The sequence below is a fragment of the Rhinolophus sinicus genome, chromosome 13, assembly GCF_057876585.1.
Source record: "Rhinolophus sinicus isolate RSI-liver-muscle chromosome 13, RSI-T2T, whole genome shotgun sequence".
NCBI classification, from domain to species: Eukaryota; Metazoa; Chordata; class Mammalia; order Chiroptera; family Rhinolophidae; genus Rhinolophus; species Rhinolophus sinicus.
Window position 1 is genome coordinate 20,906,525 of NC_142513.1, and position 26,614 is coordinate 20,933,138.

The window sequence follows — 26,614 nt, forward strand, 5'->3', positions numbered from 1 at the left end:
TCTTACAGGAGGAAACTGAATCTCAAAGAAGTAAAGTAACTTGTCTAAAACCACACAGCTAAACAATAGAACTTACTGGACCCAAGCCTGACTGCAAAGAGTCTTTCTACTACATACATCGCATTTTCTTGTGCTCAAAAATAAGGAGCTGCCCACGTATCAAAGTAGGCACAAATAACGTTTTAGGACACGGACCAAATTCTCCCATTTTGTGCTTGAAGCAATTGTTGGTTTTGCACGCCTGGGGAAAAGATGGGCAGGGATGGAACGCAAGTCCCATAGTGGCTGGACTAACTTCCCAGGCTCTTCCCAAGGGGCTCTCAGCTCATTATTGCAGTGAGACCAGCGCTTTGGTCAAACTGGATACTACGCCCTAAAGGACAAAATGTTCTAAGACTAACAAACAGGCAAGAAGCCATGAGAGGTGCTTGGGCTAAACCCAAATACCTGATCCAAACAGCTTATACTGGGGAAGAATATGATGTTATGAACACCTTTGTAAGAAACAGCGTGTATTGTGTCCTTCGGTATGTATATTGTCCCTATTTCTGGGAAGCACTTTACTATGGCCCACATGACTGCAAATTAAGTTTGAAAAGAAGCACTCCTTCCCTTGGGCCAGGCTATTATGGTGGAACATTTCACCAAAAAAATAATAACAGGTTCTATAGGAGGATATGGAAATTGGGAATCCACAACTGGTGACTAGAGGAAAGGAGCTAGGAGTGAATTAAGAGAAAATTTTAGGAAGAACTGGAGCCGGGATATCAAAGGCTTTGGGTAGAGTAGGGAACCAAGTGCTTCAAGGGGCTAAGGGGAGATTTTGACAGAAGAAATTATCTCCTACATTTGTAAAACACATTTTAAAAAATAGCATGTGCCTATTAGAACCCTTGCTGTTTAGAGTAGAGCAATCTCCAGGGCCTGCAGGAAGACTGATTGAAAGAGGTGTTGCCGAAGTGTTATCTTCCTCAGGAGAGGGGAAGGAAGATGCAAGCTGGGTTCTCTAGGCCTCTGGGGTGACAACCAAGACAGGAGGGAGCGGCCACAGGAGACAATCATAGCACAACAGCTCCAGGCTCAATCAGGCAGAGCTTACCTGCAGGTGGCCTCAGACCCACTTCTGCTACAATCAGCACTTGAGGGTGCACAACTGCCCACAGCCATCAAGGAGTACAGGACTGGCCACAGAGCAAACAGCCCTTGTCCCAGGAGCCATGCTTGCCAATCTATTTGTTAGTTCTGTTCCAGCTGCCCCCTAACCTCAAAACTCTAACTGCCTTAACCCTCTTGAGGCCTTTTTCTAGCCTTGACCACACCCCACGGTCTTGCAGTTCTACTAGACTCCTCTCATTCACAAGGACACCTGACCTTGACTCTTAGGACTGGATCTACTGTGCGGTTGCCTATGCCCTGGCATAATAAACCAACTGTTGTGCTGCCGTGGGGGTTAAAAAGATGACCTCACAACATAATAAAAATGAAGCCAGGTCACAAAATGGCTCTGTAAAACCCTCCTCTACTCCCCAACGAGACAGGTGTCAGGATGCCCAGCATATCACAAAAGGAGGCCCTGGAGGGCAGCTGGTTTCTTAATTACAAGTGGCATTAAGACTCTTAAGCCCAATTCATGGCCATGTATGAAAACACTAAGCATGCCATAAATAGATGAAACTCAATCCAGGCCGTCTCTAGGCTGCCTGGAGGAATGTCCAGAGAATACAACAGATGTGCAAGACAATGATTCCTGCTTCTGCATTTTCTGGGCACCTAAACAGCATGTCTCCTTCCTCAGCTGAAGCTGTCTCAAGTTTCCCCCTCCTCCTTCCCTAGAAGAACCAACCCAGAGGAATCATCAAGGGAGGCACAATTATTCTTTTCTTTTCTTCATGCTAATGAGACAGTTGGATGGTTCCCCTTCCCCCTCCTGAGTTGGAAGCAAGAATCTAGGGCTTTATAATCTGTAACCAACACACCAAAGCTTGGGCCAGACAACTGAACTGCGTAGAAGATGGCTTTCAGTCCCTGATGAGACCAGAGCTGGAAGGCCCCACCATTTTACAGAAGGGGCAATAAGACCAGCGTGGGGAGAGGATCTGTCCAGAGTCACAGAAGGAAATCAGTGGCAGGGCCAGAATCAGTCTGCTAACTCCCAGTTAGAGAGCACTTCCCTCGCCATCCAGCCTTCCTACAGTAGAGAATGACTTTGAAGGTATCCTCAATGTGGAGCCTGGAACTCCAACTTTCAAGTTCACGTATCCGTTTTTGAATAGGCATTTAAAAAGCAATGCCAATACTCTGCAGATGTAGACTCAGCCAAAGAACCTCAGCTCCAGCTGGAAGGCCAGAATCTAAGCTATAATGACAATTTTACCCCAAAATGAAAATCACAAGTAGATGGTCAGGCAAAAAAAAATAAAAAATCTGAATTTTAGTAGGCATTCAATTGGGTATGTGAAGACTGTAGATACCAAGAGTTGGGGCCGGAGTGAGCCTGAAGAATGCCTTCAGATCCCGCAGGTAAAGGGGCACCTGAGTACAGAACACTAGGACCTCCGCCTGCTAGTCTAATCCTTGTATTTCACAGATGAAGAAATACATTCAATATGGCAAGAACAAATGCCAGCAGTTAGGGAAGGGGAAGGGGACAGGGTGTCCTCAAAGTATCATGGACCTCTCTCCGACAACACCAACTGCTCTGGGTGATCAAAACCCTCTGCCCACCACCCATCCCCAACTTCCCAACTCAAACTGTTACAGGCTTTCTAGGATATCTCTTTCCCCTTAGAGGTCCCTCAGATTTATAAACTGGGGGTGAAGTATAGAGAAGTGGCTGGCTAGGAGCTCTGCTATAGCAGTCTCTGTAGTATTCAACTCTAGCACAGTAATTATGAAAGCAGTCATTGATGAACAAATGAGTGAGGCTGGATTCCAGTACAATTTAATGGAAAGAGGCAGTGGACTGGATTGAGACAATAGCCCACGGTTTGCTGGCACCTGTTCTAATAATCTACAGTCCCCAATCACCCTGTCTCCCAATCCATCACACACTCATACCACAGCTCTGCACCCTCAATGGATCCCCTCTGACTACAGGATAAAGTTTGAACTCCACCCTCATCGTCTACCATATCTTTCCCTGCAAACCGTACTCCAATCACAGCAGGCTTTCACCTAGCAACTTCCTCCTTTCCCCATACTGTTCCCTAACACCTGCAATACCCTTCTCCATCCCTCTGCCAATACTGCCTTTTCAGTGACAAACTCACACGCCAGCCACTTGCTTGTTCTGCCTTATATAACTGGTCATAGATATGGCTGTCCCTCACCCACCAATGCCTCCCTAGTCCCCCACAATTGTAAGCTTCTCAGTGGCAGGGGCTGTGTTTATTCAACTCTGTATCTCTTGCAGCACTTAACATAGCAGCCAGTGTCGCTGACAGATCAGGCTTCTAGGCTGAGCAGAGGTCCCTAGAACATGGGGATATTTGCTTCTAACAGAACCATGAGATGACAGAGCATCAATGATGCCTTCTGTCTGCTTCAAGGGCTGCCACCTTGCCCTTGGATCTGACCAGGTGACTAGTTAAGGTAAGGGTCAAGACCAGCATTTCACTAGGGTGGCTCTAGCCTGTGCTGAGATGTGTAAGAGAAGAAGGATCCTATTTTCAGAGCTCCTTGTCCCTGACCTCAAACTGTATCCTTAATTATCAGCCATAAACTGAACCCAGATCCAGATTTAGCCCTAAATCAGCAGACAGCCTTCTAATAAGCACAGATCCTTGGTCCCCAAAGACAGGGGATTTCACCCAGGGGAAAGCTCAGGGCATGCAGTCTGACCTCAATTGAAGAGAAAACTCAAAGGTATGTGGTAATCATCATCAGGCACATCACCTCTGGATGCAAAGGGCCCGCTACTGAGGTGAGAGTCCTGGGCAAGCCTGTAGCCCACAAGTGTGGTTATCCTGGCTTGGCGAAGCTGAGGCCAAAGACTAAAACGCCGATGGGGAATAACAAACACAAGAAAGAATTTTTCTCCTAAGCTCAGAACAGAACAACATTCCATCTGGGTAAGTGAGCTTGTCACAGGCATGAGGGTACTAAGCATATCTGCCATTCCAGGATTATGGCTGTCAAGTTTTAATTAGGGTAATTAGAGTTAAAAATGTAATTTCGTTTCAGGGGAATTTTGAAAAGATTCCACTAATTTCTTTTTTTTAAAAGAACACAGAAAAGAGGAGCAGGCTGAGTGGAGCAAAGGATTTTCCATCAGAGAAGCAAAGCCATGTGCCTGGGCTAGACAAGCTTTCCAACCACTGCCGAGAACCCCCAGCACCTCTGCAGGCTTGGCCCAGAAGACAGAGGGCTGCTGCTCATCAGCTTTCCTCCCTTAGTTTCCTCCCTGAAACAGTCGACACCTGCTAATAAATCCACCTCCTCCCCACTTGCTGCTCCTGTTACTGCCATTCAACAGTCAACTATTACAACCCTAAGTCTGGCAAGGAGCAAGGGCTTAGTGCTGTCAATCTGATCTGCTACATGTTAGAGACAGCTCTCATGTCCACCCCTCTTTATCAAGAGTTTCTGGACACGTCTTAATGCTTTTCTTTGTGCTAGTTCCCTGGTCTGGAGTGCCCTCCTTGCCCTGCCTGCCTCGACTCTTACTCTTCCTTCAAAGCACAGATCAGTTATCTCCTCCAGGAAAGCCCCCCTTCATGCCTCTGTAATCCCAGAGTCCCTTGCACATTAAGGAAACACAGAATATGGTGGTTTGTTTCCTTGTTTGACTCTGATGCTAGATTGTGAGGTCTTTCAAGGCAGGAACTGGCTCTTCATCTGGGAATCCTTAGCACTAGCACAAGCCCTGACACACAGGAGATACTCAACAAACCTTTTTTGAATGTTGCAACTATAGGGGGACTTTGGTCTGACCACACTGGCAGCTGAGCATGTTAAGTCCGGAAGCTCTACAATGCCTAGAAATACGCAGTCATGAGCCCTCCCCTCCCTGCTCAGGGCCAGTTCAGAAACCTGACTCTGCACTCCATGCAGGAGGAAGCCTTCCCATTGATCCCAAATGATGATTGATCTCTCCCATTAGAGTCTGCTCATTCCTTAGGGACCTTGGGAAGGAGATGAGAAAGCAAAAGCAAGCAGAACATCTCCCCCATCCTCCACATCATTTTTAAAGAATTTCCTCCAGTCTTCGAAGGGCTCCAGAGAGAGGGCCTGAACTCGGGTTCAATCTGTAGAAGGATAAGGGATGGCCCTGGTAGAAACTAGTTCCTCAGCTTGGAATCAGTGTCGCAAATGCTCAGGATGTTGTAGCGTCGTACAACAGAAAACATGCTATGGGACATAAGGCGGCCAAGTGACTTCTCTGAGCTTCAGTTTCCTTTCCCATCGTAGCCCAGGAAGTTGTTAGGAGAAATAAACAAAGTGGCTTCAGCCAGTATTTAACACTTAGTATTCAAAAGTGATTTTTCCATCTGAGGAAGGGGCCTGTACTAGGTACAGCATCACACTGTATAGGAGTGTATAAAGGTAAGGAACACATACCAAAGGGGATACAAGCGAACCATCCCCATTTGCTCAGGGCAGCCCTGCCTGCTGGTCCCGCAGGAGGAGGCTATACCAGCAGAATTGTCGTGTTGACAAGGGTAACCAGATCCATTGCATGGTAATCAGATTCTCTCCAGCTAGGAGCACTCCTCCTGCTTCCTCCCAGGCTCCCCAAGCCTGGATGCAGGCCCATATCGATCCGTTTCTAATTAGGAGCTGTGTCAGTACTTCTGACAGAAGGTCAGGGCTCAGGCTGCCTCTGCTGGCCTCTGGCCAAAGACTGAAAGGCCCTGCCCAGGGTAGACCCAGAGAATGAACACTTTTGTGGTAGAAAAGGAACCCAGATTGATCTCATCATAAAGCAGCCTGAAATTTTAGAGCTGAAAGGGTCCTTTACGAGCATGAGTTTTGTTATATTACAGCTAAAAAAGCTGAGGTTCACAAAAGGATTATTTGTCCAAGGTGGTACAGGAGTATAACTCTTACTTCCAGTTCTTCCCTCTCGATTATTTTCAACCCTGCTGCACAACAAGACTCAGGGAACTTGTTAAAAATACAGTTTTCTAGGCCGCACCCCAGAGTCTGATTTGGAATATACACAGTGGCTCTGGCTCTTTTGCTAAGTATATTATCATCTTCTAATAGACGTGAACCCTGAATTCACAGGATCAAGTTTGGACCTAGGATCAAATCCACCCTGGGTCATAAGAGCGCCATTTAGAAGCAACCCACTATTGTCCCACCTACCCCCACAATATTCTAGGGGACTTAGTCAAAGGATCTGTTGCAAATGATTCAGACTTCCTAATGGTTCACTAGCTTGGCTGTCAGCAGAGACATTTCCTTTCAAAACTAGTCTGAAACAAAAATGTCTCTTATGAAGATTAGAAACACTTATGGAGGGGGCTGTCAGGAATAGGAGATGGTGCGGTATTGAGTGTAGGGGACCTGGGGTGTCTGTGAAAAGGAGGCCTGTGTGGACAGGTGAGGGAGTGGACAGTGTGCTGCTGTGGGACAGGCTTACAGATCCTTCCGAGATGCACACAATTTTGAGTATCCGGGTAGAAAACACTGGGACGAAGGTACAGGAGAATAAACATGTTGGTCCACGGTAGGAGGAGAGAGCAGGTGACTTGCAGGTATAAGGCAGACAGGAGGGATGTGTATGGAAGAGAAGAAATGTGTGCACCTTTGTGACTCAATTGTGTGTGTATGTGGCAAAGCATTCCAGCCTGCAGGGATAGGAGCAGGTGTATGTCTGTGTGGCCCAGACACCTGTACGCATGAAGAAACAGACCCATGGGCACTTCTGACTCATCCAGCCCTGACTTTGCCTGAAGGCTCATACCACCCAAGGGCAAGCCTGTCTGCAGATATTTCTCATTAAAATTGACATTTTGACAACTACTAAAAAAGAAATAATAATAATGATACCCCCAGGGTTGTGGGACGTTAAAAAAAAGTCATTGTCAATAAAGCACGAGACACAGATGAGAAATAATTATGTCATGATTACTTCTCAGTCTCACAAGGGGAGGTATTATTTGGAGTTAAATATTGTATAGATGATTCATATCTCAACCCAAAGGTCTGAATTTCCCGCATTACCAGAAGAGGGCAAGAAAGAAGAAAGTAGGCAGAGAAAGGTAAACAAAATGTTTTTAAAAAGGATTGGAGAAATGGGACAATGAACGAAAGAGTTGAGAAAAAACCAAAAATGAAAGGCAAATGGGTCACAAGAGATAGAGAGGAGAGAACAGAAAGAAAAAAGGTAGAAAAGAATTTCCGTTAGGCTGGCCTAGAAATTCAGCACACATTCTAGCAGGAACCCGGCAGAGGGGATGCGTGAATTCTAGGTAGGGCCTGACCTCTGCATTTCCTCATTGCTTGTACTCTAGCCATTCCCACCATCTGAAATGGGCTTCCTACCATCTTTGCCACACTGAACTTCTGAATCTGCAAGGGCATATTCAAATACTGCCAGCTTCGAGAAGTTTCTAATACTTCTCCCAGTTAGAAGTTCTCTCTCAAGAACTCCCGTAAACTTCCAGAGAACTTTGTCATATTTCACCTGCAGCACTTATACTGTGGATTTTGGTACAGATACATTTCTGTCATTCATTCTGCAAGTATTTTTTGTGCCAGGCCTATTACAGAGACACAGGGAAAACAAAGATAAGGAGCACACTGTCTTCTGACCCATAAGGTCTCTATTCCATGAGTGGGAGCAGATTTGGATGTGATACAGCACCAAAGTACAACTCCAGAAGTTGAAGCAAAATGCAGAGAGGATCAAAATTAATTCTGCTTATGGAGTGATCAAGGAAAGCTTTACTGAGGAGGTGGCCTTTGAACTGGTATGAAAAGATGAGTAGGAGTTTGTCAGGTAAAAGGGGCAGGGAGCTGACAGAGCTTTCTACTCAGAGGGAATAGTCAAAACAAAGTCATTCTACAGAGCAGGAACACAGGGAAAGAAACAGTGAGTGTTGACCGACCAAAGGCAGCTGAGTGAGGTAGCACCAGACTGTACTGAGATTTTATCCTTTCCAACCTGGTGTGGGGGTGGAGAGGAAGAGAAGGCAGTTTAAAAACATCTCATCTCCCTTATTTAATTGCCCTACTTTAAAGCAAGTCCCCTCAAAAACCCTGGAAAACAGGTCCAATCCCAGGCGGCGCCTACTGCAGTGGCACTACAAGAATTTTGCACGGAGAAAGGAAACAGTGAGAGAAAAACAAGGGACAAAAGGGTGCGGGAGGGGGATGTGAAGCAGAAGGGAGGGTAGTAGGGTTCAAGGAGGAAGGAACTGGAGGGGAGGAAACAGAAGAAGGGGAGAGGCCAGGAAGGCACAAGGAGGGACAGAGCGAGCTTGGCCCTGAAGCTCTTATTGCTGAGCTGTCCTCTACATCTTTCTAGGTAGAAAAAACAAGGTCAATCTGATGCTAGCGACAGAAATACACCCTTTGCGCCAAGACGAGGCTGAGCACATTATTAACTGCCACCTCAACCCTCCCTTTGCTCAGGATGACAGGACTGTACCAAGAGGCGGCGCTCTCCCAGCTCTACAACCAGCCGGCCCACAGCATGCCACAGAAGCCCCTTGCCCCATACCCTAAGAGTGTGTGAGGCAGGCGTACGAGAAACAAAGTTCTGGAGTTTAAAGTGGGGCCTACCAGGACCTATGGCTGCTGCTTAGGGTCCCAAAGGAAAGCTCTGCTTCTTTGGACCTTTGTTTCATCTGAAAAATGACAAGTAAGCGTCACACTCTCTAAGGGCTGAGACAGCCTGTGAGTTTACAGAAGCTGCTTCCTACAGAGGGTGATATTTAATGTGGGAATTTTCCTAACCTATCAAGTCTTAACTTCAATTCTTTTCACTCCAAGCTGTGACCAGGTTGAAGCCAAGAAAGAGCAAGACCCAGAATGCCAGCCATTCCTGATGCCATCATCCATTTGGCCCTGTCCAAAGTCTAGCTCCTGCCCAGACCTCACACGTTTATCTCACACATTACAAACACATGCTCAGCCCCAAAGATGTATTTTATCTGACCCACACAAGTTTATTTAAAAACTTCTAAGTTAACTGCCAACATTTAAAATCAGATCTCTTTTTTTTCTAAATTAGATTTTTAACTTCTCTTGAAAAAACCAGAGATCTGGTGACACTAGACCCCTTGGGGTAAAGGTCAAATGGCCTTCTATAGTCCTGTAGTTTATTTAATGTTTTCTCATTTTATCTAAAAAAATCATGTTAACTTATCATTCCTTTCATAATAATGAAACTTATCATTCATTTCATAAGAGTAAACTCTTAAATTACTACCGTAGTTATAATATTTAAACCAATCCAACTCCAAAAAATCTGAGTACACTGACAATTCAGGAAGATACATGTTTTAACCTGTGACTTCATGTATCATCTGATATGCAGCCATGTAGCTCAGCTTTGGAAATTCCAACATAGTTTATTAATTCACTCAAAAAATAAAGTCCTATGATAGGTACTGGGAAAACCTAACAAGACAAACATGGTTCCTGCCTTCATGGAGCATATGGTGCAGTGGGATATAATGGAAAGAAGCCACATAGAATAGGAGGCACAAAGAAACAGTAAGTTGAGGATTTTGAGTATATTCCACAACCTAGTGACCACTTAGACAAGTTGTTTAACCTCTCTGGCCCCCCTGTTTCCTTGTGGTTCAATTAGGTAGTTGCTCCTGAAGGCCTTTACAGCTCAAAATTCTCCCAGCATCACAGTAACTTAGCCCAATTCAGTTTTTGAGTTCCTAACACTTATTAGCTTCCTCCCTTTATCTGGGAAATCATGATCAGTTGTCATGGAAATTACTGTGGTGCTCCACATACTGGGTGACAGGATCACAGTAATTACAAGAAGCCAAAGGGAACAGGCAACAAGAAGAGTCACTCAGAAAGGCACCTACTTTCATTCAACACACAGGAGAGGCTGCTGATTGCAGTTAGGGGGTTAAAACAAAGACCAGGCACTAACTCATAAGTAAACCAGTTTTCATTTGTACTGGATGTCATGGCTTCTTTCATGAGGCACTTTCCCCCAGCTTATGAGTGTTAGAGGCTGGAAAAAAAAATGCCAATTTTACAAGGACAAGGTTCACTAAGCCTTGACTAGTTTGCTGTCCTGATGAAGTCAAAAAACAAGCCAGGAAACAGACTTACTAGCCAACAGGGGCACCAAAATTTCATAGTAAAATGAAGATAATTCATCTAGTCCCAGAGAACTACGAGCACCTGCAACTGGGTAAAGTCCTGTCGATATTAGAGCCCCCACCCCCACCCCCCACCCCAGGGACCAAGCAGGTAACAAAAATGAGCACAGTTGACTGTTTCAAAGGAAAAAATGTTAGCCTGATGATAAATGAATGGCAACTGGCACTGGGCTTGGGTATCAAAGAGGAAACAGGAAACGGTGTGGACTTCGGCAAACTTGAGAACAAATATGCTCTCCCTAAAAGAGCCAGACGATAAGGAAGTAGTATGTGAAATAAAGGAGAGAAATAAGAACGTGATGCTGTAAACTCAACCATTTTGCCAAATTGGGCTGGTGCTCCAAAGGCCTCCCCAAAGATCAGAGCCATGTGCCTCAGAGCCCCCAAAAAGCCAAGCTACAAGCTTCTTTAACAAGGACAGACGAGGAGTCATAATACAGGAAATCCCTGGGTAGAGGGCTCAGGGAGTGAAGCCTTCTGTAGAATAGCTGGGGACTATTCGCACTCCTGTGAATAGGAAAAATGCTCATGGTCACCATCAGCCTCCAGCCTCTGCTACTTTCTCAAAAATCCTCCACTCTCTTCAGGAGAAATCAGTCACCTCACAGCCCACATGCAGGGCCTCTCTGATCGCTTATACAGTATCTCCACTGAAATGCAGCCCCAATCTGATCTCCCCAGACTGAGGTCCAACACAAAAACACTGTAGGTCAAACGAAATATATATGCAGGCCAGACACAACCCAAAGGGCTGCCAGTTTGCAACCTCTGATCTAGAGGTTAAGATCCTCTGAAAGGTCTGGAACTGAAGGATTTAGGAGTCCCCTAAGGACTCCTAAGTTTTGTCAGAGGAACTGCTTTCCCAAGGAGCTATCCAGGGTCCTGTATCACTTGGACCCTGAGCTTTTGGAACCATGATTCCACAGCCTTTTTTCCTGGCTTGATCCACTGTCAAAACATTTTTTAAAAGACAGGTGTAAAGAAGATATTCGGTATCTATTATATGCAAAGCACTCTAGGGAAAGAAACAAATGCTCTGAACCTTCTGTTGACTTTTGACTTCACTACCTACAGTAGTTGTATGTCAGCCTAGACCCCAGTGCCACCTGTCTGTCACCCAAATTACTATAAAGCCAGAACATTGCTCTGCTTGATTTCACTCCTATATACGACATTCATTTTTAATGACTTGGCCCGCCAGTGAGATGAAGGTTCAGCAGCATGGTTCCCCTCAAAAAGAGACCTTTAAAACTCTTCTCCCTGGACTCCACAACTAAAAGTCCCTTTTCTTTACAAAAGAGCACAATTGCCCCCATTATAGTCAGATGTCCTTAGGAGTGAACCGTACAATGCTAAACATATGCTCTCCCCTGAATCAAAATGGCGTTCCCCATGCTTCACGCCGTCATTATTCTATCATCTCCAGATTCCCTCATTATTTCCATGAAAGCAGTAACACCATTGCCAACTAGAAAAGACTAGCTGCCCTTGAAATAGTAACTCAATCCAAGGAGAAAGGGTTCATTGCTGAAAAAACTTTGTTTATTTAGCAGGTCCCTCAAGCTAGATTTATGAGCAGGGAGAACACAACAAAAATGTTTCTTTTTTAGGAAAAGGCACCTGGCAACAGTGGCACGAAAGAAGGCAAAAAAGGATGCAAGGAGGTTAGGAAGGAAGCTCCTATAGAGGATTAATAATCCTATAGCTTCATGATGGCCAAAATAGACTCCACGTCTGAAACAGGGTATGATCCTGGCTGATTACACGCTCCTTGAAGATAGTCTAATTCGTATGAGTATCACGCGCAGCTGTTAGTACTATCCCATCGCATGGTAGGCAGTCACATGGTCCTAGACATATAGAATACAACTCCTCTAAGAGCTCAGTGTAGTACACATCAAAGACACCAAGGCCCAGAAAACTTAAAATGGCTTGCCCAAGCTCACAGAATGGGTAAGTGGTGAAAAGGAAAGAACAAAAGGCTTTGGAGGCAAGGCCTGTGTGAAATTCAAGGTTGCTGCGAGGCCTTGAACAAGTCACCCAACCTTTCTCAGTCTGTTTCTCATCTGCAAAATAAGAATACCTATTTTTATAGAGTTGCCAGGAGGATTAAGAGATATTACCCTCTAAATACAATCACCAATTTACAGGAAATACAAAAGATAAACATTAAACACACCACAGAGATGCAGTAAAATTCAGAACATGGAAAACTATGGAAAAACAATCAGTTTCTTCAACAAATAAAGGAAACAACATACAAATGCAAATATATGGTGATGGAAAGAGAACTGACTCTGGGTGGTGAGCACACAATGTGATATATAGATAATGTATTACAGAATTGCACACTTGAAACCTATGTAATTTTACTAACCACTGTCACCCCAATAAATTAAAAAATATATATATATATACGAACTCATAAATTAAGAGATTTAAAAGATATAACCAATAATATGTGAACCTTATATGACTCATAAATCAAACTGTAAAAACAAAATTGTGACATTTACGAGACAATTAGAAATTTGAACACAATCTGGATTTTGATGGTATTAAGGAATTGCTAAATTTTGTAAGGTGTGATCATGCCATTGTGGTTGTGCTTTTTAGTCATCTTTTAGAAATACACTGTGAAATATTTAAAGACAAAATACGACAGCTGAGATTTTTCTTCAAAGCACAGGGTGACAACTAAATAGGAAGTAAAACTGGTATAAAGGTATAAAGGAAGAAAAATAGGTATAAAGGAAGTAAAACTTTTGATAACTACTGAATGATGGGCATGTCACACTTCATTAACCTATTCTGGCCACTTTGTGTATGTTTGAAATTTTCCCTATTAAAGAAGAATTAGTTAGGTTTAAACCCTGGCAATTCCATTTACTAACAGTGTGACTGTGGGCGTATTTCTTAACCGCCTTATGTCTGAGTTTCCTATCTATATGGTGAGGATCAACAGAATCTACTTCTTAGGGTTGAGGTGAGAATAAACATGATTATTTATATATAAAATTTTATATATAAATCTATTTATAAGATTTATATATGAATTTATTAAAATATTTACACACACACACACACACACACACACACACACACACGACTTAACGCAGTACATAGTAACTTTCAGGAAATATCAGCTCTATTATTATGAACACAAGGTACCAAATACGGTATCTTAACACAGTGGGCACCCAATTCATGGTAGTTATCATTAATATGAAAGGTAGAGTTAGGTCTAGAACCCAGGCCAGATTTTTAATCAAGTGCTCAACTAGTCTCGTCGACAGAAGGCCTGGAATACTGTCTGGTGAATGTCCCCCGTGGCAGCGCTAGGTAACACCCCGCCTCCGGACAAATACCCGAGACCTGACACAGGAGCAGGAGCTGGCTAATGCTGAACATGAAAAGTGCTGCTCTCTGGGAGCAGGCAGGGCCACCTTATTTTCCCCCAACCAGGTAATTTAAGGTACATTTTCTAATATTTGCTGACAGAACAAAGAAGCAAGGCTCTACAACATGATCAATGTTCATGCCAGCCTTCAAAGTGATTTGGTAAAACTACAGAAAATAAACACCCCGCCAGGGTTCACCCGGCAGAATAAAAGCTGACAAGAAATGGCATTTTTTCCCTGAGCAAATATACAAGTAATAGATGAACTCTGAGAGACTAAGCTCTTTAGGTTTTGGCATCCCCCTCCGTCCCCTCTCATTTAAGAGAAGACAAACTCTCTTTCAACATATTTCAAGTATGACTGCTGGGTTAATTTCTTCCCTGAAATAATGTAATTGTAAGCAAAGTCACTCTCATCCTTCTACCCAGTTTAAATACAAATTGGCTTGGAAATGATATGACCCCTTCCTCCTGCTCCAGGCTAGAAGTTATCACCCACCCCCAAAGCGTGGGACATGTCCTCTCCCTCTGCTCATTAGCAGGAATATGGATGCACTCCATCTAGTCACTCATCTGTGTTTCTGCTCAACTTGTTCCCATTGCACAGAATGTCCTCTCTCTCTCCATTCTGCAGTCTAAATCGCCTGTAAACATACTTTCTGGAATAAAAGGGAGAGGGAAAAGGAGAGAAGCACAGCAACTGAGAAAAGGTATCTGTGTTGCTTCTGGGTAGTCCAGAAGATACAGTCCAGACACAGAAATATTGGTGTTTCATAATTTATAAGCACAAATCCAAGCAGAATGTTAGAAATTGAGACGGTCCTGGATAACACGCCTATATGGTCACTATCCTTATCTCACAAGGCACAGCTCAAATATTCACTCTTCCATAAATGTTCCCCAGCACCACAATCCCACAAATGAAGCAATCTCGCCTTCCTCTGAACTTCCCAATCATTTTACCCCTTTATGGTTGTGCTACCTGAGAGTTCATATTATGGTTCTTAAAATCACGTCTATAACTACATACCAACCAAAATGGCTTAAAATGAAAAAAATAGACAATGCTAAGTGTTGCCAAGGATGTGGAGCAACAGGAATTCTCGTAGACACCACTGATGACAGTGTGACCTGGTCTGCCTTTGAAAAGAGTTTAGCAGTAACTACTAAAGCTGAACATATGCCCACCCTATTACCTGGCAAGGAGGGTGAACACTCACCCACTGTTTCCCCTAAACAGTTTTGCCTGCAGTCTTTTGTTCCATCATTGCTCTGTCTAAATGTTTCCATCCTTTTTACTCCCAGTTCTACAGGCTGGTTTAGATCACTCTTCCGGATCACTCCAGCCCAAAGAATTCTCTCTTTCTATGGGAAACTCTGCCATTTACCTATTACCTCTGACAACTCATTCTTTACACATAAATTACATCATCTGGTTTTATAATGTACTTTTAGTAACATTATTTAACTTGCTCCTCACGATAACATTCTGAAGAAGGCAAGACCTAGAGTATTAACCCCATTTTACAGATGAGAAAATGGAGGTTCAGGGAGGGGAAATGACTTATTCTAGTTTACTTGGCCAAAATGGTGCCAGGGAACAAGAGTAGACCTTAGTCTTCTGACCCAAGCTCTCTACTTCAAACTGCCTTATTATCAGCCACATCTTCATGATTATCTCATCTCCCTAAAGAAGTCCATAGGTTCCCTGAAGGCAAGAGTATGTTTTATAGATATTTACATCCCTCACAGCACCAAGGAAAGCAGTCAGCGGGCTCCATACAGTTTGGCCAATTGATTTCAATATTGTTCCCAACCTTCAAGAATGAACACAGGCATATTTCCTCTTCTTCTAGGCCTCACAGGCAATGCTATATTGTTGGAAGGAATCATGAACACAACACAGCATCCCAAGTAACATTTATTTTTTGAGGGACGAGGAAGAGAACTTCAAGATCAAGATAAGCTCAATGTTCCCTCAATTTCCTAGGGCTCCGTCCTGCAACATGTTCAAAGAAGGCTGGCAGAGACAATGGCAATGGGCTTCAAGCACCACAATTTAAGCACAATTAATAAGTCACAAATTGATCAAAGGCCATAAACTACACCTCAAATAATTCCACTTGCAAGCAAAACAGAGAGCTACTTTATTTCAAAATTGAGTAAAATAAAACTTAAAATGATGCAATACGAAACTTAATTTTCTTCATTCCAAAATAAGAAGCTAGACAATACCAAATCTTTCTGGAAGCCAGCCAGAGAACTGATGTGAGAGAACAGGGAAAGCACTAGACAGATGTCTGGACATCCCACCTGAAGGACAATGGCGGCTCCTCCCCTAACATTCTTAACATTACACACTAAGTATGGGCGGCCTCAACAATAGGGGATAAATAGCTGGATAACAGACGAAGAAAGGGAGCGAGGGAGGGAAGGCAAAAACTAAATCTAAACACTGGAAGTCAGATATTCAAAAAGGTCTCTTTGCCTAGTGATACATCCATCAATTCGGCTATTTTCAGTCCGAACCCTCCACCCAAATATCTGGACCAGGACAGCAGGGTTAACAAGCAGCTAGGATTTGTTCTACTTTTGTCTCCCTCTCAGGACTGAAAAGTTGAGGGCAGGAATCATGTTTTGCTTGGTTTTTAGGTTCTCCATAGGGAGAATACATAGTAGGTACTCCAAATTCCTGGAATGAACGATTGAGCTTATGAAGGGAAGGCAGTTGGACTTCAAAGCATAATCATGTTAGAACAGCTAGGTAAACTACTTAGCATGGCAACTCTACCTAAAACCCTAATTTTAGTAAGAACTGATTTTAATTGATGTGAAAAATCAATTTAGGGTGAGTTTTTAAGGGCTGAAGACAAGTTTTTCTTGTATTCAACTGATTCAGGCACAGCTATCATTATAATGTTGATAGCACCGTTTCTCAGTGCCAGCTTACAGCTGCCTGCAGGAACAAAGCCCCAAAGCTTTAAAATGGTCTATGTAAGCAGGGAACAACATTTGACTTCTCCGGGTAGCATGACCATACTTTCCAGAAAAGAAACCCAGACCTAGAGAAATAATGAGTTATGGAAATTATTCTTTTAAATCTACTGCTGAGCTTGCTTTCACCAGCACAAAGAATTACAAAGGAAACTAGACAAACAGATCAACAGTACATGCAAATAGTACCTTTAACTAGTGAAATCCTTAATAAAAGAAATAAACAGGAGACAGCTAATACCAGATAAATGTCTTTGGAATAAAGAAAACCTGGCCAATAACATCAAGCTTCTAAACCTAGCCTTCTAAAAGAGAGTACTTACTTGGAATAAAGCGATGATTCTTACCTTAACAAACAACTAGTATTCAGTCTCTGCAGATGGCATTTCAAGGGCCAGGTAACCTCAGTAGAGATATCTACTTCATAAAGCTAAAACTCTAAGGAAATGCAAATTTCTGGTCTAGTGTTTTTCCAGTCCTAGTACTATTTGGGAATCTTGTCGTGTTTTTAATTTTCCCTTTGTTATGTGATTTTTAAATAGTCTGCTACATAGCTAAGTGTAATTTTTTTTAGTTTTGGACTCCAAGTTTGTCCTGTGGGACAACAGCTCCAAGTTTGTAATGGAACTCAGCAGACAATTTGATAAATTCATCTCACAAGCAATTTTTTAAGCAATCTGTCCACTCTAAAAAGCAATATCCATCTGTTTATATATTGAAAGGTATCTGTGAACCCAGAATTTAACCCTCTGAGAAACAGTGCTGAAGCAAAGCCCTTTCTCCTTCCAGAGATAAATTTTTAAGCCAGAAATTCAGACTGTTAAGAGGTAAAAATACCATTCAAAATTATCTAGTCCAATCCCCTTGTTTTTACAGACAGGAAGGCTAAGATCCCTGAGAGTATTAGGTAATTATAATTAATGTAATTTTGGCAAACATCAAAAGCCCACTGAATGGTATTTCCCCCAGTGAAACTACACTGGGCATATTGGGAGGACAGCCAGATTTGCACTTTAGTCAGTGAAGCACTCCAAATACACGTGTCTGAGCGACAGAAAACCTGAGTATTCAGCTACAAACTCTCCACCCTTACCTCAGCATAGAGAAGGGCGGGGGGGGGGGGGGGGGGGGGACGACAGTGGACAGCCTAAATGGCTCTCTGGGGATGCAGACTAGAACCTAGGGACACTATCCCATTCTTCGTCCCCTCCTCCCAGGAGGTACAGCACATGAAGGCCATTATGAAGTGACAGAAAGCCGCCAAAACCGAGGAAAAAGGAAGGGCTATAAAGTCAAAAAAGATAACTAACAATGATACTTGGCAGATGCCTGTCACTTAAGTGGGGAAGGGGAAGGTGACTAGAGAGGAATCTCCAATCCTTTTCTGTCCCCAGCGCCCATCTTTTGGGCCTTTACAGAATTTCAGGGACCTCCCAGATTATTTTATGAGGAAACAGGCCAGAGAAGACAAGGGGCCCACAGAGAGTTCGTAACAGGGACCAGACCAGATGATCCTCAGGTTCATGAGTAGGCTCATAATTTATCCCACTGTCCCTCTCTCTAGTCCTGAGAGTCTATTCCCCATCACGGATCTGAAACTTCGTTGCGGTACCCAAGGGGCAGCTGTAGGACAGCAGACTTACATTAAAGCTGTCATCCTCTCCCCTCCAGTTGTACATTTTATAGGATCTAAAATTGAACAAAACTAGTTTTTTAACAGATACTCCTGTGAAAACCTTCCTATCTCCATCCCTACCCTCTACCACTGCCTAAGAAAACAAGGGAGAAGGGAGGGAAGGAGACAGGGAGAGAAAGAGAATACCACTCCAGAGATATTTTATCTAAATCATCATCTAGATCATAAAATGTTATTGCTAGAAGGGACTCTGGGGGTCATCTAGTCATTATTTTCCATCGTGATTCAGATGAATAATCCTGGACCTTTGCCACCTGACAAAAAGACTGAAGCACAGAGCAGGCTCTCCTGACTCCTGTCCCTAATAAAAACCCCTCCTGCTCTCCCTCCCCATCCTGGCCCACCTGACCTGCCCCACCCCACTCTCCCTCTACCACTGTAGCTAAGCTACTGAGCTCTGCTGCCTTTCTGGGTACGAGCCCCTCAAGCTGCTTTACTCATCGTTGTTCTCCCAGCGCCTAGCAAAGAGTAGGCAGAGGTGACTTAGAGAGGAACACACTAGGACATGGACAGAGCAGTGCCAAAGGACACTATCTGAAGAAAAAGTAAGGCTTCCTTGGCTTTCCATACGCGGTCTTCAGAGCTGTGCAGGGCCTGGATGTCTAGGAGCTAATATTTCCTCTTTTCCAAAACTAGTGCTTATGTAACCCAGTTTAGCCAGGTATAGTTACCAGATTTGCTGTGCCACACTCTCCCTCACTTCTGCTCCCGTTCCCCTCTGCCCTTCCCACGAAGAACTAGAATCAATAACTGGAAGGTAAATGAAAGCAAATGTAAGACCCTACATGAGAAATCCTCCGTTTCTTACATGTTCCTTCTCCTGTGTCTTCACCTCAATTAATGGCATCTATTATACGACTGTACCAAGTAGAAATCTAGAAGTCATCTTTCTTCCTTGTCCTCCACACCAACAATCTTTGATTGTCTCATCATTCAATTCCATCTTCTTTCTATAATACACATACACACACACACACACTCTTCACTTGAAACACCATCACCTCTTGCCAGCACTACTCCAACAGCCTCCTAACTGGTCTCTTTGCCTATGGTGTTCTAGCCCTCAAATCCACTCCCAAAATAGGTAGCCAGAGATATCCTTCTAAAATGCACACAGGATCATGGCCTCCTCATGGTGAAATGAAGTCCAAACTCCTCAACCTAGACAACAAGGCCCTTTCACGACTTGGCCTCTTCTCTGCCTATCTTGCCAGTCTCATCTCTTGCCACATCCACCATTTCGTACTTTATGCTCCACTCAGGAATCTTGAGAAACTTATTTAACCCCTACCCCCAGTCTGTTTCCTCTCCTACACAATGGGAATAATAGTCACCTCTCAAGGTGGTTATGGGAAGAAATAAGTTAACACACGTTAAATGCTCAGAATAGTATCTGGTAGACACAGTAAAAGAGCCAAAAGTCTTACCTACTATCCCTACCATCTCTAGTCTTGCTATTCTGTCTAGAACAGTCTTATCTCTGTCGCCTCCTTGACTCTCCATATCTCTTTTCCTGGCTTATGTTTGTTTCTTTCTTGAGGTCTAGGCTTAGCCAACTCCTCTGAGGAAGTCTTCCCTTACCCTCCAAGGCTGGGTTAGTTACTATTCCTCTGTGCTCGCACGGTGTTTGTCCCTGTCACAATACTTCTCACACTGCTTGTTTCCTTGCCTGTCTTCCCCACCAGGCTGTATATAGCCAAATCCCCCGAGCTTAGTTCGACGCATGGCATGCTTAATTGTTCAGTGAATGGAAAACTTTCCAATAATGAGGTGCCCAATGAAAGAGAATCTCAAGAGGTAGCCATTTCAAATGTCCAGGTGGCGGGCTGGTCTACATAACTTTGAAGACCCTCAACTAACAAGATTCTAGACAAACAATTCAACACACTCTGACCTCATTATCACACTCAGGGCTTTGGATTTGAACATGTAGGAAATGTTGGATCATCAGATTTTTTAAAGAAAGTGCAACTCCTTAGATCTGTTTGTTGCCTTATTACCCATCTCTTTAACACCTCCCAGCCCACATCCCTGTTGGTATCAGGACAAAATTCCAACTACCCTTCACAAACATAAACACCACACATCCCACCTCACCACACACCCCCAAATAGACACAGAGTCAAACCAAAGGGAATTTTGAGAGGTTAAACACAGTATTTAACACCATCTTAACCACCTGCAAGCAATGAGGAACCATAAATACCCTCTAGGAACCCAAAAGCTAATCCCTCATGTGCCTTTATGGAAAGAGGAAGGCAAAAAGGGAGCATTTCATAAAGGTGATCCATTTAATCGTTCTCTGAATAGTTCTGACTTGAGCTGCTGCCATAGCACTGCTATTGTCCATCACTGCAGCCCTATACGCCCAAACCCTGGATAGTCAGAAAGGCAGGCACAAACAAGACAAGGGTGAAGAATCCTCTGGGATCTGTTTCAAGGGTAGGAGGTCTCTTTGGAAGATACAGAAGGGACGAGTAGAGATCTCCAGAAAGGATTCAGTGATAAAAAAAACTTCAATCCACAGAGTGGGGGGAAAAAGGAGGAGGAAGCTTAACCAGAGGTACAACCAGGCTCTAGGGCTGCGCCACACACACCTTACTGCCGAGATGGACTAATAATCATTTTGCACTTACAGAGCACCCAGAGGTTAAGCGAAGCACTAAAAGCGCCAGCTTTGCCAATCACAAAAGGAGAGATATTGTATGATTCTAGTTACGTGAGGTACCTAGAGTAATCAAAGTCATAAACACAGAAAATAGAAGGATGGTTGCCAGGGGCTGCGGGGAGACGGAAATAGCCAGTTAGTGTTTAATGGGTACAGAGTTTCAGACTGGGAAGTCAAAAAAAATTCTAGACATGGATGGTGGTGAAGGTTGCATAACAATGTGAGTTACTTAAAGCCACAGAATTGTACATTTAAAAATGGTTAAAATGGTAACTTTTATGTATACTTCTTACAAAATAAAGCACACCAGCTTTAAAGTTATATTGTCTGCAGCTGGCAATTACATGACCCTGAGCAAGTCATGTAACCTTTCTAACCCGTTTTCTTCTTCTGTAAAACAGGAATAACAACAGTACCTAATTCATACAGTTGCTCTAAGGATTAAAGGAGGCGCTCCACAGAAGTCCTTAGTCCAGTAACTGATACATGGTAAGTGCTTAATAAATGTTAGCTACTATTCCTGCTGCTCACAACGACTACAATGCATTTTAATAGCCATTTCTCATAGTCCCCATACCCTGTGAGAATTTACAAATAAGGACATTGAGGTTCAGAGAGCCACAATGAGGGGCTAGTTCATGATGTCACATCAAATCCTCTGCCCATGAGAGGTGTCCTGCCCTCATCATTTATTAATTCGGTGATTTAAGCAAGGCAAGCACCCTAACCTTACTGTGTCTCAATTCTCAATTATACCTACAAAAAGGAGATATAAACCAAACTCTCTAACTCCTTCACAGGACTGGATTAGAAATGAACTCAGACAAGTACAGAAGAGTACTATACACCATAAAATACTATACAGTAAAAGTGGTGACTTATGAGTACTAGTACACCTATGCACAAAGCCTGGCCTCATTATAATGCTAAACCTGAGGCATGGAGAGTGGCTATATAACTTCCTTGTGATTTCAATTTACTCAGGATTCCCGGTCTAAAGGGCTGCAAAAGTAATTTAGTGCCCTTTCAAAAGGTAGCAAGGTATGGTAGAAATAAAAATATTGGAGCAGGAAACAAAACACTGGGAGTTCTAACTATGATTCTGTCATTAAGGTAGTCTGTGAATTCAGATAACTTCTCCTTTCCAAGGTTCAGTTAACAAGGGAGGGAAATGCAGATAAAGAAGTTGTACCAGATGGTCTGTAAGACTCCTACATACCACAACTCCTAAATCCAGAATTTTGGAAGGAGGAGAGCACAGCACACCTCCAGACGCCAAAGAACTAATGCAAACACCAGGAGATTCCTCAAGACCTGGCCTGGGAACAAGATCCTCTGCCTGCTTTTCAGATACTCCCCATAATGGACATCAAACACATTAGAACACTTGCTAAAATTAATTTTAGTTCACTTTTACCTCTCTGGGCCTTATCTGAAAATAGGAGAAAACTCTATTTGAAGGAGATGAAGCAGTTGACTTGAGCCACTTCCTGCTCTCCTTCCCCCAAGTAGGAGCTATAAATCTAAACATAGAGAACATGCAAGGTTGGGGGGGGGGGGGGGAACATGCCATAAACAAAACAAAGGATGGCCCTCACTGTTTATGACTTAAGCCTTCCTTGAGCCAAAACCCCAGGGAACTTGAGTTGTGCTTGAGATCTGGAGTCTCCTGCATCCATCAACTTCTAATGGGCAATACGAGCAAGAAATTCATAGTAACATCCTTTCCCTTGGACCTCCAGTAGCCCCAGAATGGGATTTCATCCACAGTATAGTGGACACTGGCCCAGCAGTCAGGAAGAACGGAGTGACGTCTCTAACGGAGTGACCCAAGTCAAATCCCCTCTGCACACAGATTACAGAAGCTCACACTAAGAAATAAATAACACGTACTAGCACCACGGCTTTACACTTCTGTGGCTACTAACTGTGATTTGAAGCAAATTACTTAACCTCTCTGAGCCTTGATTTCTGCTTTTGTAAGTGGGGCTAATCCCAGAAGGCCGCTGTGGGCATTAAATGAAGACTTATGAAGTTCTCGAGTCAAGTTCATTAAATGTTACCTGTCGGTATTAACTTCTTTCACATATTAGTTTCCCTCCCTGAATCCACAAACACCCTTCGAAGTGACTTTCTTTCCCCCATTTCACAGAAGAACAAACTGAGACTCGGCTGCGAAGGGGGCTGCGTTAAGTGCAGAACACTGCCCCAACTCGAGGGCCTGTTGTGGATCCTCTCCAAGCCCAAGGTGTGCAAAGAGCCAGGGACCCGCAAAAGTGAGGGTCGAGGAGGCGCTCAGGCCCGTGGAGAGCGAGGCAGGACCACTTCTGCGCGCCACCGGGATCCCGCAGACCCAGCCCGGGAGAAGAAGCCGGAAGAAACCCGGGACGGGGACGAAGCCAGGGCCCCGCCAGCCCAGGGCCTCCCCCGCGCGGCCTCCGTTCCCCTCATTCCTCCCCCCGCCGGGCGGGGCGGGGCGCGGCGCGAGCACAAAAGACTCCAACTTCCTAGCGGGCGCAGGCCCACCCCGCCAACTCCCGGTCTAGGCCCGGCCCGCGGGGAGGAAGCGGACAGGAAACGCCAGGGCGGCCGGGAGCGGGCGCGGATGGGCCGGGCAGGCGACCCAGGGCCTCGGGCCCGGGTGGGGGTAGATTCGGGGGGAGGGGGCCGGGAGTTACCCCGGCTCCTAGGACTCCCAAGAATAGCCGAAGAAAGAGTTTCTAAAAATAGGCAGAGGCTCGCGCGAATTAGTGGGCGACCGAAAAGGAACAAGGAACACCCCCCACACCCCTAAGGAGACGCCCGCGGCCACCACTCACCCGCGCGGAGAGGTCTGGAGGAAGCCGCGCGGCACGGAAGAAGGCGGTGCCACCGCACTCGGGGGCGGGAGGGAGGAAGGAAGAAAGCGGACCCGGCCGCGGCGTGAGGAGCTGAGCACACACGCGCGGGAGTCGCCCCCGCCGCCACTACCGCCCCCTCAGCTTCTCAGCTCTAACTGCCCTACGCCCGCGCCGCTCCGCGCCCAGCCGCACTGACAGCGGCGCGAGCCCCGCAGCCGCGAGTCCTTCCCTCGGCCGGTACCACTGAGGAGCGCGGGGGTGAGGGCTCCCGGAGCGGCTTCCCTCAACTCGGCCCCGCCCAGGGCTCCGGCCCTGGCACTGGGCCCTCCCTCTACCCCGCCTCTGTCTCTAGGGTAGAACACGGTCACACAAGCTCGTTGAGTCCCCAGTCCCGCCCTGACACAGCCCAGCTTCCCAGGCACATGGGCTCTATCCACCCCTTCAACATGGCTGTGGAAAGGTCCAGAGCTTCGGCGGGGAGAGGAGATAGGAGGGGCCGGGGCGGAGTCTAACAGGAAAGGGACTGAGGTGGAAACCTGGGAAGGCGGGGCTGAGGGCGGGAAGAGAGACTCGCTCGCAGCAGTATGGAGCGAAAGGTGGGCGGGGACTGAGGGTGTTGTTGCCGGAGAACAGAGGAGCGCAAGGCAGGTGTGGAACACAGTGCAGGCCTCGCAGAGCCAGGAGCCAGATCAGTGCTGGAAAGCGGGGCGGGCGGGGGGTTGGGGGGCGGTAGTGGGAGGGGCCAAAGGGAGGCCTTGCCCAGAGGAGGAGTCAAGGGTGAAAGGAGGCTGGGGGAGGCGGGGCCAAAAGGAAGGAAAGATTGAAGCGGGACTGGAGGAGGAGGGCCCGGAAGCCGAGCAGGGAGGAGGGGGCCCAAAGGTGGCCACTCGGGAGGAGCCGGAAGGAGGCGTGACCCAGAGGAAGATCACGGGGGTGGTGCTGAAGATAGGAGGGACCTAGGAGATGGGACCCAGACAAATCCGCGGGGGGCGGTGCCGAAGGATGAGGAAGAGACCAAGCAGGAAGGAGCCCCAAATATTTTCATTTTCAAGGAACCAAGTGCGTGGTCTGGGCGAGGGTTCGCTCCTCACTACCTAGGCGGGGACTGGGCGGACAGGCCGCCATGAGGGTGAGTCTCTGGAGGAGGTGCCACTCCCACCTAAAAATAGGTTAAATTTAAGTACCTTTACCCTTCTGGGGTGCAGAAAATGTTTTATAACTTGATCTGGGTGGTGGTCCTCTCTCCTGAATATATCTTCTGTCGGAAACCGTCAGCTAAATCAGTGTTCCAGCCTTCATAACACAGCCGGAGGGGTGTTCCGAGAGCACACGAGGACCATTGCCCTTCAGGCCTCAGCTATAGACTTCCTTGAAGGCTGGGAACTGGCCAAATTCTCCATGCGTCGTCCCACGTGTGATTTCCTGATTGTATTTTTCACATCGCTTCTGCCAGAACCTGCCTAAGAGACAGAATTCCCGAGAGCGAGGCAGAGTTTGAATTGAATCCCGGCTCTGCCAGAACAGCAGTTGTAACTCCACTTTGTTGTTTGATGACCTTTGTGTTTCGCTTCAAAAGGAAAAGAAACCAAATTAGAGAGATGGTGACACTGAGACCAAAACCAGGGAGGTTCTTCCCCCACCTCTTTTAACTTCTGGTTCCTTCTTATGCTTCACGTCTCTGCCTAAATATCACCTCCTCTAAGAGGCTTGCCTTGAACACCCCACCTAAAGATGTCTAGTTTGGCCTCTTGTTCATTTCCTTTGTGGTATTTCTTAGTCTTGTCATTTATTTGTCTATTTATCACATGTGTTTTGGCTACCCCCAAATTGTGTACAGCCTCCCTTGCTATGAAGGCTGGCTTGATTCCCTAGGCTCCCTAGCACCTAGGGTTCCCATACAACCTAGATGACAGAGTTCTGGCCAGTGCTGTGCAAATGGAAGTTGTTTAGTTACCAGAAAAGGTTGTTTTTTTAAGAGATAGACTCAACTGGCATTCTTCAGCCTTTTGCACTTCCCCCGTGTTCTGCCTAGAACAGAGATGTGATGCACAGAGGCACAGTAGCCATCTTGAAATCTTGAGAGCAAAATTGACTTGGTAAGAATGGTAAAGCAGAAAAACAGAAAAAACCAGGATTCCTCTAGACTTCTTATTTGAGTAAATAAAGCCCCATATATGCCACTGTAACTTTTGATTTTTGCTTCTTGCTGTCACGCACATTGCTGACTCATATAGCATATCTGGTTCACTGTAGTACTCAATAAATAATTACCTATTGTTACTTTGCCTATGTTACTTGTCATAATCATAATCACCCTATGCTGCGGGTGTTATTACTCTCAGTTTAGAAGTAGGGAAAGTTAGACTTCTTCCCAGAGTAGGTTGTATATTTTCAATGAGATGGTAGCCATAACAGCAAACATTTATTGGCACTTGCTATGTTCCTGACATAGTTCTAAGTGTTTCATATATATTAATTCACTTACTCCTTACAGCAATCCTGGAAGAAAATGCTATTATTACTCCCATTTAACAGATGAGGAAACTAAGTCAAAGAGGTTAAGTGACTTGCCCAAGATCATAGAGCTAACAAGCTACAGATCCAGGATTCAAACTCTGTAGTCTTAGCATAGTGCCTGGCATCTGGGGGAGGGGGGAGGTGTTGGGGGAGGGCAGGGAGAGGGTGTATCTTTTTTTGTTTGTTTAATTAGAA

General features: G+C 45.1%; 1 protein-coding gene and 1 long non-coding RNA gene across 6 annotated transcripts in view; one reads left to right on the forward strand and one right to left on the reverse strand.

The window, feature by feature from the left end:
• RALY (RALY heterogeneous nuclear ribonucleoprotein) overlaps window positions 1–24,098 on the reverse strand; it is a 73,052-nt gene extending 48,954 nt beyond the window's left edge. For 3 of the 5 annotated variants that reach the window (XM_074318357.2, XM_019733869.3, XM_019733841.3), the window contains exon 1: window positions 23,882–24,098. The gene's annotated coding sequence lies outside the window, so the exon portion shown is untranslated. The remainder of the gene's footprint in view (window positions 1–23,881) is intronic. The other 2 variants (XM_019733851.3, XM_019733864.3) reach the window with 2 other exon arrangements.
• Window positions 24,099–24,662: 564 nt separating this feature from the next.
• LOC141568051 (uncharacterized) lies at window positions 24,663–26,182 on the forward strand. The gene is made up of 2 exons (XR_012491068.2): window positions 24,663–25,031; window positions 25,178–26,182. It is a non-coding gene; the product is annotated as an uncharacterized LOC141568051 (long non-coding RNA).
• The last annotated feature ends 432 nt before the right edge of the window (window positions 26,183–26,614 follow it).